Source organism: Oculina patagonica, chromosome 2 (assembly GCF_052425735.1).
Source record: "Oculina patagonica isolate OP01 chromosome 2, crgOcupat, whole genome shotgun sequence".
NCBI lineage: Eukaryota > Metazoa > Cnidaria > Anthozoa > Scleractinia > Oculinidae > Oculina > Oculina patagonica.
Window position 1 is genome coordinate 6,280,282 of NC_135759.1, and position 17,933 is coordinate 6,298,214.

The window sequence follows — 17,933 nt, forward strand, 5'->3', positions numbered from 1 at the left end:
CGCCCGCAGTGTTGAAACCATCACTCGCGTGCAAATGTTACAAGATGGATCTCGATCCTCTACAATGATGTACAAACTGCAATCATAAACGGAGGCCCTTTAATTAATTATTTCAATACATCAAGAGGGGTCCGCCAAGGCTGCCCTTTAAGTCCTTTTCTCTTTATTCTTGCTGTTGAATTGCTAGCTTTAAAAATACGCCAAGATTTAAACTGCAAAGGTATTTCTCTCCCAGACGAGCAGAAGGTTAAGATTTCACAGTTTGCCGACAATACTACTTTAATAACTAAAAATGCTACATCTCTTAAACCATACTTAAATATTTTGGATTGTTTTGGAAATATTTCAGGACTGAAATTAAATAAGAAAAAAAGAAAGCAATGTGGATAGGCTCTATGAAAGACAGCAACCAGAAGATACTTGAGTCAGTTTAAAGCCACAAAAGAACCCATTCAAATTCTTGGAGTCCACTTATCTTATAACACAAATAAATGTATCGAAGAAAACGTTTATTCAAAGGTGAACAAAATGAAAATAAAACTAAATTTATGGCTCTCAAGAGATCTCACAATTATGGCAAATCTTTTCTGGCAAAATCTTTAGGTGTGTCACAGTTGGTGTATGCAGCATCTATGCTGACTGTTCCAGAAGTGATCATTCAAACTGTTCAGGAGAATCTTTTCGCCTTTCTGTGGAAAAATAGGAAGGATAAAATAAAAAGACTTGTAATGTACCAACCAGCTGTAGAAGGGGGAATCAACTTCGTTAATTTTAATACACTAGTAAAATCTTTGCGCCAGGTCTGGATCGGTAAACCCAATCTGGCCTTACATCGCGTAAGCATTCCCAATTGCGTATAACGTGTAAATTGTTAATGAATACTTTCGTGGCTAGTCTGACACGCATGTTTCGTCTCCGCCAAGAGACTCATCAGAGACCTTTCGGTGAAAGCTAACTCGTCGAATATCGTCGAACATGTAGCTTGTAGCTTTAACCAATCACTAAGCGCAGTTAACGCAAAACCAAAGCAAACGCAATTTAGTTCGACACTCAAGTAAAAACCGCTCTTTGATTAAAAACGGTTGTATCTGACCATAATTGTAGCTGTTACAAAACGTAGCGGAATTTTCGCTAACTATCTGTTACCTTTTTCAGGGTTAAATTCAAGTTGGTTCTGTTATTTTTGCATAATAAGTTTTTTTTACGCCGCCGGTCTCTAAGGATTTTTCCAATATCAAATAAACTTGCTGAAAGTGTATATGTTCGTTTACGCAATTAATGTCCTGGATGGAATGTAGCGCCTCAAGGAAAAGGCGTTGTTGTCTATTATTCGCGTTTCTTTCTAAAATTTCCACGTAATCTGGATGAATGTGAATGTGACGTTTTAATTTATTGCGCTTTTGTTGCTTGATTTTGCGCCGGCTTCAGTTCTTCGCCGCGCGAATTCCAAGATCTTTTGCACTCTCCCACATAGGCAAAATCACATGTTTTGCACTTGACTTTGTACACAATTCCCTTGTTCTGATTTGTAGAGCTGCGGTCTTTCGGTTTCTTAAAGATGCTGCCCAGTGTTTTAACAGGCTTGGAAGAGGTTCTAATGTTTTCTTTGCTGAGCACACGTCGAACTCTCTCGGAGACACCCATTACATAAGGGATTAAAGCGTAACCCCTTGGACTCTCTTGACTTTATTGGTTTCTCTGTTGTTGTTTTTTCAAGGCAACGATCGATGAAACTTTGGGGTATCCGTTGACTCAAAAGTCACTGATTACTTGTTGTTTTTCGCTCTGCTTCCGCTCAGAGGTCGATGGAATATGAATATGTTTAATATATTGAATTGTTCAACGCAATCTTTGTGAGACAATTGAATGGAAGGCCCTTACAAGCTTGGCACAAGCTCAAGTTATCGATCTACTGTCCTTCGTTCTTAACAACAGCTATTTCTCATCTCATCTGAGGGAACTTAGTACCACCGAGTATTTGGAAACAGATAAGTATCTCGAAAACAGATACCAATACCAAATAAATAACAACTTCTTATTCAAATTTAGTATTCTCATGAATACTTTGTTTGTTGAATTGTCGGCTTTAGCTCTTACATGAACAGTTCGTGCATACAGGCTTTTAATAATGTATGCATACACACGCGACTTTAAAAAATATCGTTCAAAAAAAACACACGCTTCAAAGTTTTTCAAATTTTTGGCAACTTTCAAGCTAGAAACTTTACTTTACGCGCCTGACTATAATTCCATCTTTCCCTTTATATATTCCTGATAAGTATTTTTCGAGGAATCCATTTTCGAGGAATCCATTTTCCAGGTTTAAACTTTACAAGTTGCGTTATACCTCCTCGCGAGATTTTGCTAATTAATTAGTTAAATGATATACATGATCCTGTGCATTTGCATTTTCCGAGCTTAAAAGATGCTATACGTTTCAGGAGCCCATTGACGTTTTTACAACGCACATTCCCGTGCAAACATTTTTGCGGTCTTTATTTTTAGTGTCTCGAGGGATTTGCCGAATCGGTTTTTCTGATTTGGTTGTCACTTTCTGTCAGTAGAGCAATCGGAGAAAGACGCATCAAGGAAACTATGAAAAAGAGAAAATACGTTTGTGATGTGTGCGACGCCCAATTCAAACAAAGCTCCGGACTATCACGACACAAGAGATATGCTCATAAAAGGAAACGCGAAGTTGAGCCTCCACAAATGGCTGTCGCGTCTCATGATCAGTTGGAATACAGTGCAAGGGAAGAACAATTCAGGTCCGAAGTACTTGACTACCTACGAGAGCCAGTAAACCAACACTTGAAAGCTCTTCAAAGGAGAGTGTTGACGATTGTGGAACAAAAAATTCAAGCTATTAATTTAAGCGCTTTCACGAGTTCCGTTACTGAAGATCGGAGGCGTACGTTGGTCGAAATGGTGGGAGACGAGGTATTATTCAACCTGCCAAGAATCGTTGAACAAGATTCGTCTAGCATTCCATCCGGTGATGGCAACGATTTCGTAATGGGAAATTTGTCTGAATTGGAGAGGGGTGAAAGCGACCAAGAAGTTTGAAGTTCCAAATGATTTAACACTGACTTGTTCACTATGTATGAATATTTGCGTGCGCTGGTCATTAATTCTAATGTAAACGGACTTTTCAAGACCATACGGAGATTTAATATTATAGTAGTCAATGCGAAGATTTGGCAAAGAAGCGTGAAAAAAAATGCCACAAATATATCGATTTGAATCTCTTTTCAAGTTCTGTCATACGTGGAAAGAATCGTTACGGGCTACACAAGTTGTCTTCAACTGTACGACATGTAGATCAGTTGAATAAAGTGAATTATATAAATCGTGCATCTTCTTTAGCCTGCCGCGTTTTCACTAGCGACGCAAGTACAAGCGCAAGCATAAATAATTATAGGTTATTCACCAGCTAGGAGTTTCGTATTGGGAAAATCTGTGCCCGAGGTCTTGGATACCGGTACCGGTTCCAAGACCGAGGGCACAGTTTTCCCAATACGGACCGTTTTCAGTTTGTCTTTCAAAGAAACCTAGAACGATTGTGTCACAAAATCTTTTTTATTCGCGCGTCATTTCAATGCTGAGTCGATCGACGGATTAGCAAGATTGTAATAAGCTTAAGTAAAATGCTCTTAACTGAAGGCAGTTTTTTGTTTTATACTGGTACACTGTTTACATATTTCCTGTATTTAGTTTTACGTATTTCCGGTATTTCGTAAGATACCATTATCACCATATAAATTTTAACATAGCCAATGTAAACTTCATTGTACCTGAAGAAGGCTGGTTTGGCCAGCCGAAATATAGTACAAAACTAATTCTCTCATTCTACGTTGTATCGGTCTCTGCTTTTCAATTTCAAAAATAACCAAACTGTTTATATGAAAAAAAGTTGGCTCGCTCCACAGGGCCACCCTCCCTTCAAAGCGAGTGACCCTCCACCCAGGGTCACCCTACCCCCCGAGCCAACTTTGCAATTTCTCATGTAAATGGTTCGCAGCTATTTATAAAGAAACATATGAAAAGCTCTCTCGCCCGGAGTGGCTCGGTATGGAGGGTAACCCTCTTACCAGGGACAACTTTCCTCCATATAAACAGGCCCTAAGGCGCATGATTGACGCCTTTTTTGAGCAGCCATGCACTAAAAGTGAGCAGCTAAAATAAATTCATTTTGGATGACGTCATAATGGTGGTGTGGCTTATGTCTAAAATGCGCGGGAATCTTGGGTGAGTTGAAATAAATTAAAATAAATGCGCGCGGGAGAATGCCTTCAGTTAAATAGTATTTTTAAGTCAGAGAAATTAACATCCGACAAACAGAGTTCCTTTCAAACATTCTTTGAGGAAGCCGAATCGATATAAAAGTGTTAAGTTTTGTCAATATTAAATGGCTTTGGCTCGATTTTACATTTATGTTAAGCTTATATATACTACTTATTCCAAATTAAATAACAAAGAGCATTTTACTTAAGCTTATTACAATCTTGCTAATCCGTCGATCGACTCAGCATTGAAATGACGCGCGAATAAAAAGATTTTGTGACACAATCGTTCTAGGTTTCTTTGAAAGACAAACTGAAAACGGTCCGTATTGGGAAAACTGTGCCCTCGGTCTTGGAACCGGTACCGGTATCCAAGACCTCGGGCACAGCTTTTCACAATACGAAACTCCTGGCTGGTGAATAACCTATAATTATTCATGCTTGCGCTTGTACTTGCGTCGCTAGTGAAAACCAGGCTAAAGAAGATGCACGATTTATAATATATAGATTTAGGCACGCCTAAAAGCGGAGCTCCCCATTTATTTAATTTTCACTGGAGTTTACAATGTTTTCATTCTAGTGAATAAGCGGCCAAAGTACTAATGTGTATGGCGGTTTATAGGTGCAAGACAAATTTAAATAGCTCACGGTTAAACCGAATGTCAGCAGTACGACAAAAGTAATAATCTTAAAGCGGGGCAAAATCATTACTCATGGCACGAAAAATTACTTTATAGTACAGTAAATTATCTGCTTTCTAGCAATAGAAAATAGTTTCGCGATCCTGTTATAGTTTCGCAGCAGTTTAGTAGACTCCACAATATCTATTACATTAAAATAGGATATATTCAACGTGCATTACAGAGTTTGTCGGATTAGCTCAATCGGTAAGATGCCAGTCTGCGGATCAGGAGGTCGTGAGTTCAAATTCCAGAAGGTCAATTTTTTTTATTTATTTATTTATTTTTTATTACCCCGTAGCAATAAAATGGTTTGTTTATTATATCAACCCGATTTAGCTTTCGAATACACCTTATTCTAAAATGGCGTAAAATACATTAATCTTTTGCCTATATGTTAATTAGCATTTATTGCCTCGTTTTAAGCCAATGATTCTTTTGAATTCTGCACATACGATCGAGGCAACGAGGGCCAATTAACATGAAGACAAAAGAATAATGTATTGCCCGCCATTTTGGAATAAGGTGTATGCTCCTTTATGTACGATGCTGGCTTTACAGATAGACACGAAAGTCATCGATCGATTTAATATGGCTCTCAATGTCCACTTTTTTGGCGGTCGATTACTTTCTACACGTAATTTTCAGCCACATTTTGTTTCATTGCTTCTTGTTTTTCTTTTCAAACCTCTTTAAATTTTAAAGGCCGCCTTTATACGGCATTCTTGCTTCACTCTTTCTACCATCAAACTATGGCCGCCATGTTGTGCGACTCCGTATGTACGCCGTACGCGCCCGCGAACCATGCCGCTATCCATGTTGACCATGAAAACTCATTTCGATAGTATTCCTTCTTTCATAAGTATGGTGCTACGCTTAGGAGCTCCGCTATAACATCAAAGCCATAGTAATATCCATTGCTACACTCCTTCCTTCTAGATGTAAAGGTCCCAGTTTGGGATAGAACAACTATTCCGTCATCATCATCATCATCATCATCATCATCATCATCATCATCGAAACGGCGTACTTCTAATGTAACTGTAAATGTACTACCATCATTTCCTAACAGAGAGACGCCGTGTAACAGTATGTCTTTGTCGACTTCAAGAAAAAACCAGTCGCCCTCGTCATCCTCATAATCAATGATTGTGCCATGAGGGGCAACACTCTCAATTCTACAGCATCGTAAAAGAGAACCGACTCGATGGCCCTCCAGGAAATTAAAAGCATCTGTTGGAGTCCGATGGGAAAAGAAATATTTCATAATCTCTCTTGCCTCCTCCTGCGAAAGAACTTGCTTGGAAGAACAACATCTCTGAATTCTTCTTGCCTCATGATTGGAAATCGTACATTTTTAACAATCCCTTCACCAAGGATTTGTCTCTTGACAGAGCCATCCGCTTTAAGTTGTTGCCTCTTGCATTCTTATTCTGCCCAGCAATCTACAGCCTTAAACAGCTCCACTTCTCTGATGCTCAGTGTGTTTCTTTCCACTAACTGTCTTAAAACAGATTTGTCTATGCTCTGAAATTCATTTGATTTTAAGACCTCTTCTGTCTTTTTATCGAAAAAATTCCAGCAATGACGCAAATGATTTTTATTTTCATACTACTGAGCGTGTTGTAAGACAAAAAACACATTCGATAAACCCAGATTCCTTGCTAAGTACTCCGTACAGTTATCGGTTAAGCAAGGAATCAGGTATTTCTCGGCCAGATACAACACTTGCATCACGTTATTTCCATTCAAGCAAACTTCATCGGTGTAGATGTAACGCAACAACTCCAACATAGCTTCATATTCGCAGTCAGGAAGATCGATCTGTTCTTTGGTTTCGGCCATTTCACCGCAGAACATAGCAAAAAACACAGGACTGCAAATCGACAACAAGAACTTGTGTGCTGGAATTGTCATCTTGCTTCTCTCGTTGTCACTTTCTCCATATTGGGACGCTTGCATGACGAATTTTACATCACTAAGGATCTGGTTGTTAAACATATATTTGCATCTTTCCTTGTAATCCATCGGCCAGTTCTTTCCTAGTGTTTTCTGCACGGACAAGTGAAATTTCGGGGACCCTGCGGTTTTCAAACCACCCTCAGCCATGACCGTCCAAAGTATACAACTAGAATTTCATAAGAGGTTAAAATGTGTAGCGCGCTTTCAGAGCGTTTGAATATTCCGTTTTGTCAAGTACCGTTGTAGCCCGGATAAACGTTCATTTTTTTCGTGATCTCGTTTGCGCTGTAATTAGTCATTTATTTTCGTCAGTTGTTGTTTAGTTTTTAGTTCTTTGCTCCGCGTATTTCATTGTTGTCTTTTTTGTGCAAGTTGGTTTCTCGGTGTCGCATTATGCAATCGCTTATTATTAATTTCGTAACATCATTAGCAATATTTTGTTTGTCTTAAAATACGTTTAATCTATATGAGTTTAGAATATAGCCGCTGTATACGCGCGATGGAATTCTAGCGGGCATTATTTTTAATAGAACATAGCTGAAAACTATAGAAGCCCGGTACCCCGGATGTGCGAATTGTTTATCCAATTTCTCTGAACGACTTCGTCGACTTCGCTTCTATTCTCTTGTTTCGTTGTTTAAATGATGCTTTAAAGCAGCAAGGTTTTATCAGAAACGTTTTACTTGCTTAAATGGAAGTAAGACAGTGCCAAAGGAAGCGACAGATGAAGAAAGAATCGTTGAAATTTGTTGTTTTTCTTTGGAGTTGTGTACGCCACTATTTTGCCGTGAACTGCCCGAAATTGATTGGAAATTATTTAGCAAAACAAGCCGGACTCTAGAAACGCTTTGAGGTAAGAAACCTTTTTTAGCCACAATTTGAAGACAGAACACTCCACTTTTGTTCTTTTAAAATGAAAATTAGAGGCGAATTTGAAAAACTTGCTGCGAAACGAACGCATGAAAATTTTTCATTTGAATTCGGGCAAACTTGAATGCGTAAATATTTCAACTAGATTTGTCGGCTTTGTGAGAATCTTTTGGTAGTCGGAGAAAGGATGAGGACTATAAATAGGAAATATGAATGAAATGGTATCTTGGTTTGTTTATAAAAAAGCCGCCAAAGAAAAGAATAAACTAAACTTTCACTTTACCGATGTTGCGTGCGTTTGTAAAAATGCCGTGAGCGACCGCGAGTCTTGTAAGTTTTGTGTTCTTTTTTATAATGCTATATTCTAAACCCACTAGAAGATGGTTTTCCTATGTCCTATAAGAAAATAATGCACTTTTGAGGTCTATAAAAGCAGCTTTTATAGACCTCAAGCGTGCATTATTTTCTTATAGAACATGGAAAACCATCTTCTAGTAGGTAAATATATACCGTATTTTCCCGATTACATTCCGCCGGCGTTGTACTTAATAAACGTATATATGTCTGAATTTATCAAAACCGGGTCAAGACCACAAAGCCTGCTCTGCACTTTTTCCAGCAAAAGCACCGGCCTTGTCAATCAATCAATCAAAAGCAAACTGTCACTTGTTTGTTTATTTCTACAAGTCAGCGCGCGCCATTAGAATTCAAAGTTCGGTAGATATGGCGAGTTGGAGCCTGGGTAAACTAACCAAAAGTAAATGAAAGGGGGGGGGAGGGTAGGTAGGTACAAGGGATAAAAGCCACGAGTATAAAATTGAAAGCACTTCATTTCCATTGAAAGTAAGCCAAATAATCTCCCATGTCCTTAAAAAAAATCTCAACCCCATTCATTTTCTTAACAGCCTGTGGCCACCTTTTATGTAATCGGGGAGATACGGTATATATATATGTCTGAATTTATCAAAACCGGGTCAAGACCACAAAGCCTGCTCTGCACTTTTTCCAGCAAAATCACCGGCCTTGTCAATCAATCAATCAATCAAAAGCAAACTGTCACTTGTTAGCATGCACACCAACCTTGCTTGTGTGTGAAAGCCTCATGGCAGCTTCTCAACCCTGCACGCAGCCGCCACCTGGAAGTTCAAAGACTTAATTTCAGCCCCAAAATCTCACTTTTGGAAAATGACCAAACCCTTACTAGGACCACCGCCCCCCCAGCAAGCCTACAAATCAATGACTGACCCTGGTCTCCCTTGGGCTGTTAGGTCATTGACTAAGCTACCCAGCACAGGCTCCGGTGACGGAGCCCCCCCTTAATTTTTACGCGTCCAAAATTTGTCCAATCAGTGTAGAATTTCATGGTGTAGCAAGCTGTGACTGACAAAAGTAGCTGCTTTAATAGATAACCAAAGTAGTCACTTGGATAGTTAACTAGTGCTAACCGGATTTCTTCCCTCTCCTGCTAAATAGCAGATTAAAGAATTTTCCACTCAGGAAAAGCAGAATATAACTGTTGTGGTTTAACTTTGTCTTTGGCTTAATATTTTTCAAACCAGTTTGATTTATATTTCCCGTTGTTTCACATTGTGATAATGAATGTAAGACAATGAAAATTAAAAATCAAACTGGTTTGAAAAAAATTTAAACCAAAGATAAAATTAACATAAAAACCACAACAAAACCATGCCAAATATTGACCCCTTTTTGATAAATTCAGACATATATCTATATAGATTATACGGTTTTCAGACAAACAATATTGCTAATGATGTTACGAAATTAACAATACGCGATTGCATAATGCGACACCGAGAAACCAACTTGCACAAAAAAGACATAACAATGAAATACGCTAAACAAAGAACTAAAAACTCGAAACAAAAACTGACGGGAATAAATGACTAATTACAGCGCGAACGAGATCACGGAAAAAATGAACGTTTATCCGGGCTACAACGGTACTTGGCAAAACTGAATATTCAAAAATAATAATAATAATAATATTTTTTTTTTTTGGGTTTTTTTTTTCTTGGGGGGGCCCCCCCCTCTCTGAAAGCGCGCTACACGTTTTTAACTCTTATGAGTTTTCTGGGTGTATATTTTGGACGGCCATGGCTGAGGGTGGTTTGAAAACCGCAGGGTCCCCGAAATTTCACTTGTCCGTGCAGAAAACTCTAGGAAAGAACTGGCCGATGGATCACAAAGAAAGATGCAAATATATGTTTAACAACCAGATCCTTAGTGATGTAAAATTCGTCATGCAAGCGTCCCAATATGGAGAAAGTGACAATGAGAGAAGCAAGATGACAATTCCAGCACACAAGTTCTTGTTGTCGATTTGCAGTCCTGTGTTTTTTGCTATGTTCTGCGGTGAAATGGCCGAAACCAAAGAACAGATCGATCTCCCTGACTGCGAATATGAAGCTATGTTGGAGTTGTTGCGTTACATCTACACCGATGAAGTTTGCTTGAATGGAAATAACGTGATGCAAGTGTTGTATCTGGCCGAGAAATACATGATTCCTTGCTTAACCGATAAATGTACAAAGTACTTAGCAAGGAATATGGATTTATCAAACGCGTTTTTTATCTTTCAACACGCTCAGCAGTACGAAAATAAAAATCTTTTGTGTCATTGCTGGAATTTTTTCGATAAAAAGACAGAAGAGGTCTTAAAATCAAATGAATTTCAGAGCATGGACAGATCTTTTTTAAGACAGTTAGTGGAAAGAAACACACTGAGCATCAGAGAAGTGGAGCTGTTTAAGGCTGTAGATTGCTGAGCAGAAGAAGAATGCAAGAGGCAACAACTTAAAGCGGACGGCTCTGTCAAAAGACAAATCCTTGGTGACGGGATTGTTAAAAATGTTCGATTTCCAATCATGAAGCAAGAAGAATTCAGAGTTGTTGTTCTTCCAAGCAAGATGTTAACAGAGGAGGAAACAAATAGCATCGATGTGATTTTTATTATGGGTTTGACGTTATATTTGATGTTCCAGTTGCTGTTGCAAAAAATTCTGCGTACCGTATTGAAGCATCATTATATGGCGATTGCTATATGACTGGAAAAAAGGTCATTGATAGATATGTTCACTCTTCTGGAGTGACATTTGAGTTTGATCATGATTGGTTTCCTGCCACTGATGACTATGGAGATCTTGACCAAAGTGTAGTCATTGCAGAGCTTTTATTCACAGTGAAAGAATGATCCTGAACATAACGAGTCCAGTCCCTGAACTTTCTCTTCCGTGTGCCCTTTTTAGGGGTTTAGTTCAGGAACTGGACTAGAAAGTAACTTATTTGGTTTATAGTGAATGCTCTGTAAGGTAGACATCTTCGGCTCTAGCACTTCTCCTTTGAGAGATGTCACTCTGGGCTTATATTTGCTCAGTGTGGGCTTAGTTTCAGAAAGGCCCTATATATGGGGGTGCTTTTCAGATGGAAACATCTGTTTAATTATGTTAGGGCTTGTATTTGAAAGGGATTGTGCTTATATTTCGTGAGTTTATTATCAGTAAGGCCCAGGGAGAGAGGAGGGGGGGGGGGGGAGAAAGTCGGCACTTTTTTTTGAATACATAGCAGTGCCTGGAAACGGTGCGAGTCTATGCCAATCAAGCCGTTGCTAAGAAAGACGTCAAACCAAAGTTTTTGTTTTCTCAGAAAGATTAAAATTTCAATGACTGCGTGCGTGTGAAATGCGAATAGTCGCGGTGTTTGCGTTTGATGTTTTACGCCGCTGAGATGTTTTTGGCATTTTCAGGCAGATTTCTTACCTGATGTCTTACGTCACTGAGAATGTTTCGGCGGCGTGGAATAACGAGAGAAATTAAATTTGCCACGGTTAAAATTTAACAACCAAAAAATGGGAAATAATTTCATAACCATTGGAGTTATTTTTTAATTAGTATAATTCAAAAGCCTTACTTTTGCCAGACTGGTCACCGTTATCACTGTTTGTTGTTTTGATGTTCGGAAGACTTCAAAGAAGCAATCAAAATGCAAATAGCTATTGTGTTTCGTGCACGGTTAAGACCAAATCATGCGAACTAAACAATCAAGCTATTCACTACGCCCTCAGCAACTAGTCGATAGCTACTGCGCAGTCTCGGTTGCCCCGCACCGCTATGATTACTTTTTGAGTCGTGTAACAAAGGAAGTTTCTCTCCCCCCCCCCCGCTGGTAAGGCCCTATGTATGGGGGTGCTTTTCAAATTGAAATTTGTGTTTTAATAATGTTAGGGTTTGTATTTGAGAGGGATTGTGCATCTGAATTTTTTAAGGTGCATATGTACAAGATTACCACATTGTAAAACTCTCTAAATATGATGCAAGAAACACAAAACAAGTCCTATATTATTTAATACATATTACATCGTATTACAGATTTCTGAGTATACTCAAATATGGCAAAATGCAAAGGCAGCTCGAACATTGCGTGTATATACCTTTTCAACCATTAGCACATGGGCTTGTTATTAAAGGTATTTTTGCATTTGAGATCTGAAGATTGGGCTTATTATTTTATAAGGGGTAGGGGGACCTATTTTCAGAATTTTGTAGTATTCAGCGAGGACCAGACACCCTTCTTTGAAAAAGATGAGTGGGGAATACTATGGAAGTGTTTCTATTTTTTGTGACATCCTTAACTTAATTCCTGTGCAAGTCTGAATGAAATTTGTTTTTTTCACTGTTTTTGTTTTTGTTTTCTGAAAACGTAGGAATTCATGTTTGCCATCAAGTTGTTATAATTGCTGCTGCAGCGAGTGGGCCTGAAGTGAACGAGCGAGGCAGTTCTCTAATCGGCGAAGGATTACTTTATGGGGCCTGCAATTGCTTTTTTTTTACAAAATGCAAGGTTGCCCCAAGGTTGTGGTCGGTGGAAAAATAAAAGGCGCAAGGAATTGTGGTTATAAGCTCGTACGTTTGCGTCGAATTCCGTAAAAGTGCCAGGTATTTAGGTTTGCGCGCGCGCTAAAAACCTTCAGGCTTTGGAGGGGGCCCTTTCAAAAACATTTGCAGTGTACATAACCGCCATTTTGCGATTCTTCACCGTTTCAAGCAAACAAAATAGTTTAGTTCATAAGGTCACTTTCAGCGTACTCAACATCGTCCTCCCTTTTGGCAGCATTTTTACTATTTAAGTATACTAGTCTACTAGTCTTACTAATATCCAACGCATGTAGTAGTTTTCTTCTACCCATACAGCCTTTCGGTCTCGTCTTGTAAGCTTGAAGCTTTGAAGTGAGAACGTAAACTGAAAAAGCTGTATATGGACTGCAGAGAAGAAAGAGCAGTTTTCATCAGCGAGCTATAGGTACGACTAGAGGAATTTTTGTTTCTGACACGAGGACTACCTTTTTATGAAAGACATTAGAAGGCTAATCTGTCGTTTGGGCTTAGTTTCGTTTCGCTAAGATAAACCACCCTCTGCACTCAAGGTACACACCAAGTCACAAAAAACTAAATTAAAAAAACTGGTCCGCACTGCGTACATGTGTCTAGTGCCGAGCTTTATTGCTTTGTACATTATTGTATTGCTCGGTCACGGTAGATCATTAATGATTTTGTCGGCAAAGACTAAAGGTGAGGAAAAAAGGTGAAAATATCAAGCTTCAACAGTGTAGCAGAGAAATATGGGGAGAAATAATAAACAGGTGCAAGGTGATCTAGAAAGGCTATCTGAGGACATAGCATATTTTTGTAGCACAACCTAAGTAAAGCATGCGCTCTGATTAGTTGATTGAGGATCTACTATTTGCCCCTTGGTAGATGCTAACGAATGCTTTCAATTGAGCGCGCGCGAGTTAACAGACAGCACGAGAGGGCCGCACGAGAGCACATTGTGTTGACGTTTGTTGACGTAGTTAATGTCTTAATTATCTCAAATTCGACTTGTTCCGTTTGTTCTACGTTGTCATCGATTGTTTACTTCGGGTTACGAGGCGGTAACGAGTGATTATCGATTACTACTACTCAGAGAAGAATACTGCAAAATACTTCGTGTACGCTGACACGTATGAGAAACCTCAGTGTAACTTGGTAAGCATGACGTCATAATTTGCCGTATATGAAGTACTTAACCAAATTCTTAGCGTTATAGCATTGTGTCTGCGCTTCGCACTAGTCACAAAAACTGATATATCAACTTTAATATATAAAGAAAGTTCCATAGGCAGCGGAGCAGGGGGTAGGGAAATATCGCGAACGCAGCGTAAAATTGGTTTGTTAAGATATTCCCGGTCCGTCTCGTGAGTGATTTCAAACATGTTCAAAACTTCCTTGGAAGTCATTGGGAAACTTCGTTGATCTTCGTAAAAGTTCGAAAAATAATCGAAAACGTTCGTATGGCCTTCGAAAAACAATTGGAGAACCTTCGGAAAAAAAAAAATCTTGTTCAAATGGGGAATATTTTCCCTACTAAATATATTTCGTTTTAAATTTTGGGTTAAAATCAAGAAGAGGCAAGTGCCTCGTCTTGCCTCTTGCTAGTTACGGCCCTGCATAAATGTCTCGAATTCCCATTAGTGAAATTGACTAGATGGCAAATAAACTAGCCTGTGTACGGCCGTCCCGCTCCGCTCAATAAACAAAAGTACACAGGCTACAAATAAACATTCGAAGAAACAATCTTTTCGCTCTCGGGACTCTGCAGCCACGAGGTTACTGGTCGTTTCTTCATGTGTTTTATCACTAGCTTCAAAAAAAACTAATCTAAAATTGGCACGAAACGAAAATGCTGCCATCCAGTTTAGTCACATTACAATTCGTTTTTAAAGGCCTCGATTAAGCTTGCTTTAAGAGCAATTTATGTTTAAAATAGCACGCAATGAACGGGCTTCCTTTATGAAATATTACGAAATAAATAAATCCTTTTAACTAAGTCATTCTAAAATGAATTGACACATGGGAAGGGAAACAACAAAATCGAACAAAGAAACGAACACACCTATTCAACTATTGGCACGTCGAACAGACGAACTCTAACGGAAACGTATTTTTAAGGATATAAATCACAACTTGCCTGAAGTTTCTTACTCTCAAAATCCCGGAAAAGTGTGACCCCATTCTAGTCACCCTATAAAAAAGCTTGAAAAGGCGACCTCATTATAGTCAGTCCAGTCATGAAAATGCGACCCCATCCAGCGGCACATCCCCATTAGCCCATTTATAGGAAGTGCCCCCCCCCCCCCCGGGATACTAAGTAACGAAAGACGAAAATATCTTATATCAATATAATAGAAATTCCGCAGTTTATCTATCATGAATCACCTGCTGCTCATATATTTTCAAGGAATAAAGACTAAACTTTAAAACTTGGCTAAAAAAAATTCAGTCGTGGCTCGAAGAGCTCTTCGAAATTTGTCAACATGGTAAATCAAGCAATTACCCAATTCGTGTGGAACAAGAAAGTTAAAATAAAACAAAAGACTATGATCGGCCCGAGAGAAAAAGGTGGACTAGATATGCCTGATTTTGAAATAATCAACGATGCACTTAAAGTTTCCTGGATAAAAAGACTCAACGACAGTAATGAAACTTCAAGTTGGAGCTACATACCATTGAGCTACCTAAGGGATGTTGGAGGCTTGTTTCTACTTCAATGTAATTTTGACTTAAAAGCACTTAAAATTGAAATACCACTTGCTTTTTACTCGGAAGCTCTCTACGCTTGGGAAAAAATAAATTATTTTTCTCCTAACACCAAAGAACAAGTTTTGAATGAAATTATTTGGAACAATCGCTTCATTAAAGTTGGTGGTGTTTCTGTTTATTACAAAAAATGGCATGAAGCCGGAGTCATTAAAATCAAAGACATTTTCCAAAACAATGCTTTTCTATCTTTTCCTGAGTTCTGCTCTAGATTTAAAATCAAAGCTAACTTTCTCACGTATCATGGATTATGCCACTCAATCCCTAGAGAATGGGTTAATATCCTAAAAGGAAATATCCAGGCGCCTTTGGATGGTAAAGATAACAATAGAATACCTTTGAATAAGCTCTCTTGCAAATCGGCTACACGATTCTTTGTCAAAAAAAAGTTTGTAACACCTACTGCCGAAAAAAGGATGGTAAAAGCAAATTTGAATGAAAAAACAATACAACTCATATATAGCCTTCCTTTCAAAGTTACTAAGGACACCAGACTTGCCATCTTTCAATTTAAAATTATACATCACATTCTGCCAACAAACTCAACACTTTTTAGAGACGCACTTAAAGAAACCGATAAATGTCACCTATGCTCTGAAAGACAAACACTAGCTCATCTTTTCGTTTCCTGTTCAAAAGTTAAGAGCTTTTGGTCTCATTTTACTAATTGGTGGAATTTCAAAAACTCCGAGCCAATAACTCTTGATGAAAACATAATCATTTACGGTGTTGCCAATGACTTCTCTCGTCGACTTGGTTTAAACCTCTGCTTGATTATCGCAAAACATTACATTTACACTGCCTCCAGAAAAGAAGAAGAGTACTAAGTACTGGGAAGCTTTCATGGCCGTTCTTGAAAGTAAAATTCAGATAGAGATGCATAAATCTAAGAAACAGATACAGTTGTAATCCGTAACAATAACTATAGAAATAAGTATATATAGAAATAAACATATATAGAAATAATAGATATAATAACAACAACAAAAGTAGGCACCCAGGTTTCCTGTTCTCTGTTCTCTGGAAACAATCGTATTAGAAAGACACTTGAATCGTGGCACACGGCAAAAACGGTCGAGGCCGACAACAATTCGTGCCCTCTGCCAGGACAATATAACATTCTTTTAAACAAACAATAATTTATACACTTTTAGCATTCCGTTTAACATTCTTTTACACATACTTTTAACTTTTTAATTTGTGCGATTCGCTAGTCATATTTAAATTTTTTAGGTCCATTTTATCACTTCATTTTTATCCGTCGAAGACAGCAGTCTGGCTGTCGAAAGCTAATAATTTTTAAAATATTTTTTACCAGAGAACGCTTTTTGACTTATGTCCTGTCAGTCCTGTGTTGTATGTCTGCAGTGTGTTTGTTATATAGATCTGTTATCCGAACATTCACAGAATTTTATCAGGATTATAATAGAGATTAATATTAATCCGGATTATATTATAAATAATAATCTAACCCTTCCAATTTTTAGCCGTGCCTTAATCTATTACTGGATTATAATAATATATTACTGGATTATTTATAATAATCTATTACTGGTTTATAATAACCCTATTATAATCAATTATTATTATAATCTGCGGATAAATATTAATCCGAGTTGTTTTGTTTTTACGATGTTTTGCCAGAATATTTCCCCGAAGGTTATTTATTAAAAGTATTTACCGTGAAACAGATTGTTTCAGTTATTTTCTTCAACCACAAATAACATAAAATTCCGATTATGCGAATAGGTTTGGAAGGTATCAGATCAGAAGAAAGTCTGCGCGTCAAAAATAGTCCGGCTAATATTTTTGAGGGAATAAACATTTTAGGTATACAACCCTTATGGTTAACCATAGTTAATAGAGGGGAAATGGTTAGGAAGCCCGGCAAACATCAAAGGAGCAAACAAAGAGGCCAAGATTTATGTTGGAAGGTCCACGACCCTGCACATCTTTTGTTTTGCGCTCATACACTATGCATGAATTACGTAATCCAAATGTTTTTATTGGTTAGTTGCATGAACACACGTAACCACCTATTGTATTTTGTCAGGTTTTGTGCAGGGTCAACCCCCAAAATAGCGAACAAAAACATACAACAAAGAACTTTGCCAGGCTTTCTAACCATTTCCCTCTATTAACTATGGGTTAACATAGCGATATTGTAAATAAAGTATGCATGTATGTATGTATTTTAGTCATCAGTTAAATACCACCAAAGCTCATATTTTCCCTAGGGGAAAGGAGGATAGAACAGCAGCCCATCCTGACGGTATGTCTGTGATCAGTTCAGTCCATATTTTGCCAATTTTAGCCTTCGAGGTCTTGTTTAGTGTTGCACATGAAGAAATAAAATTGCTGTCGTCATTCTGTTTTTGATGGTCTAGACCGACCAGGCGTATAAAATGATATATGTAGGGGTCAAAAAGCTTGAGCCACGCCCAGATTGGCCTTCTTTAAGAGATTTATTTAACTTTTTTAGACGA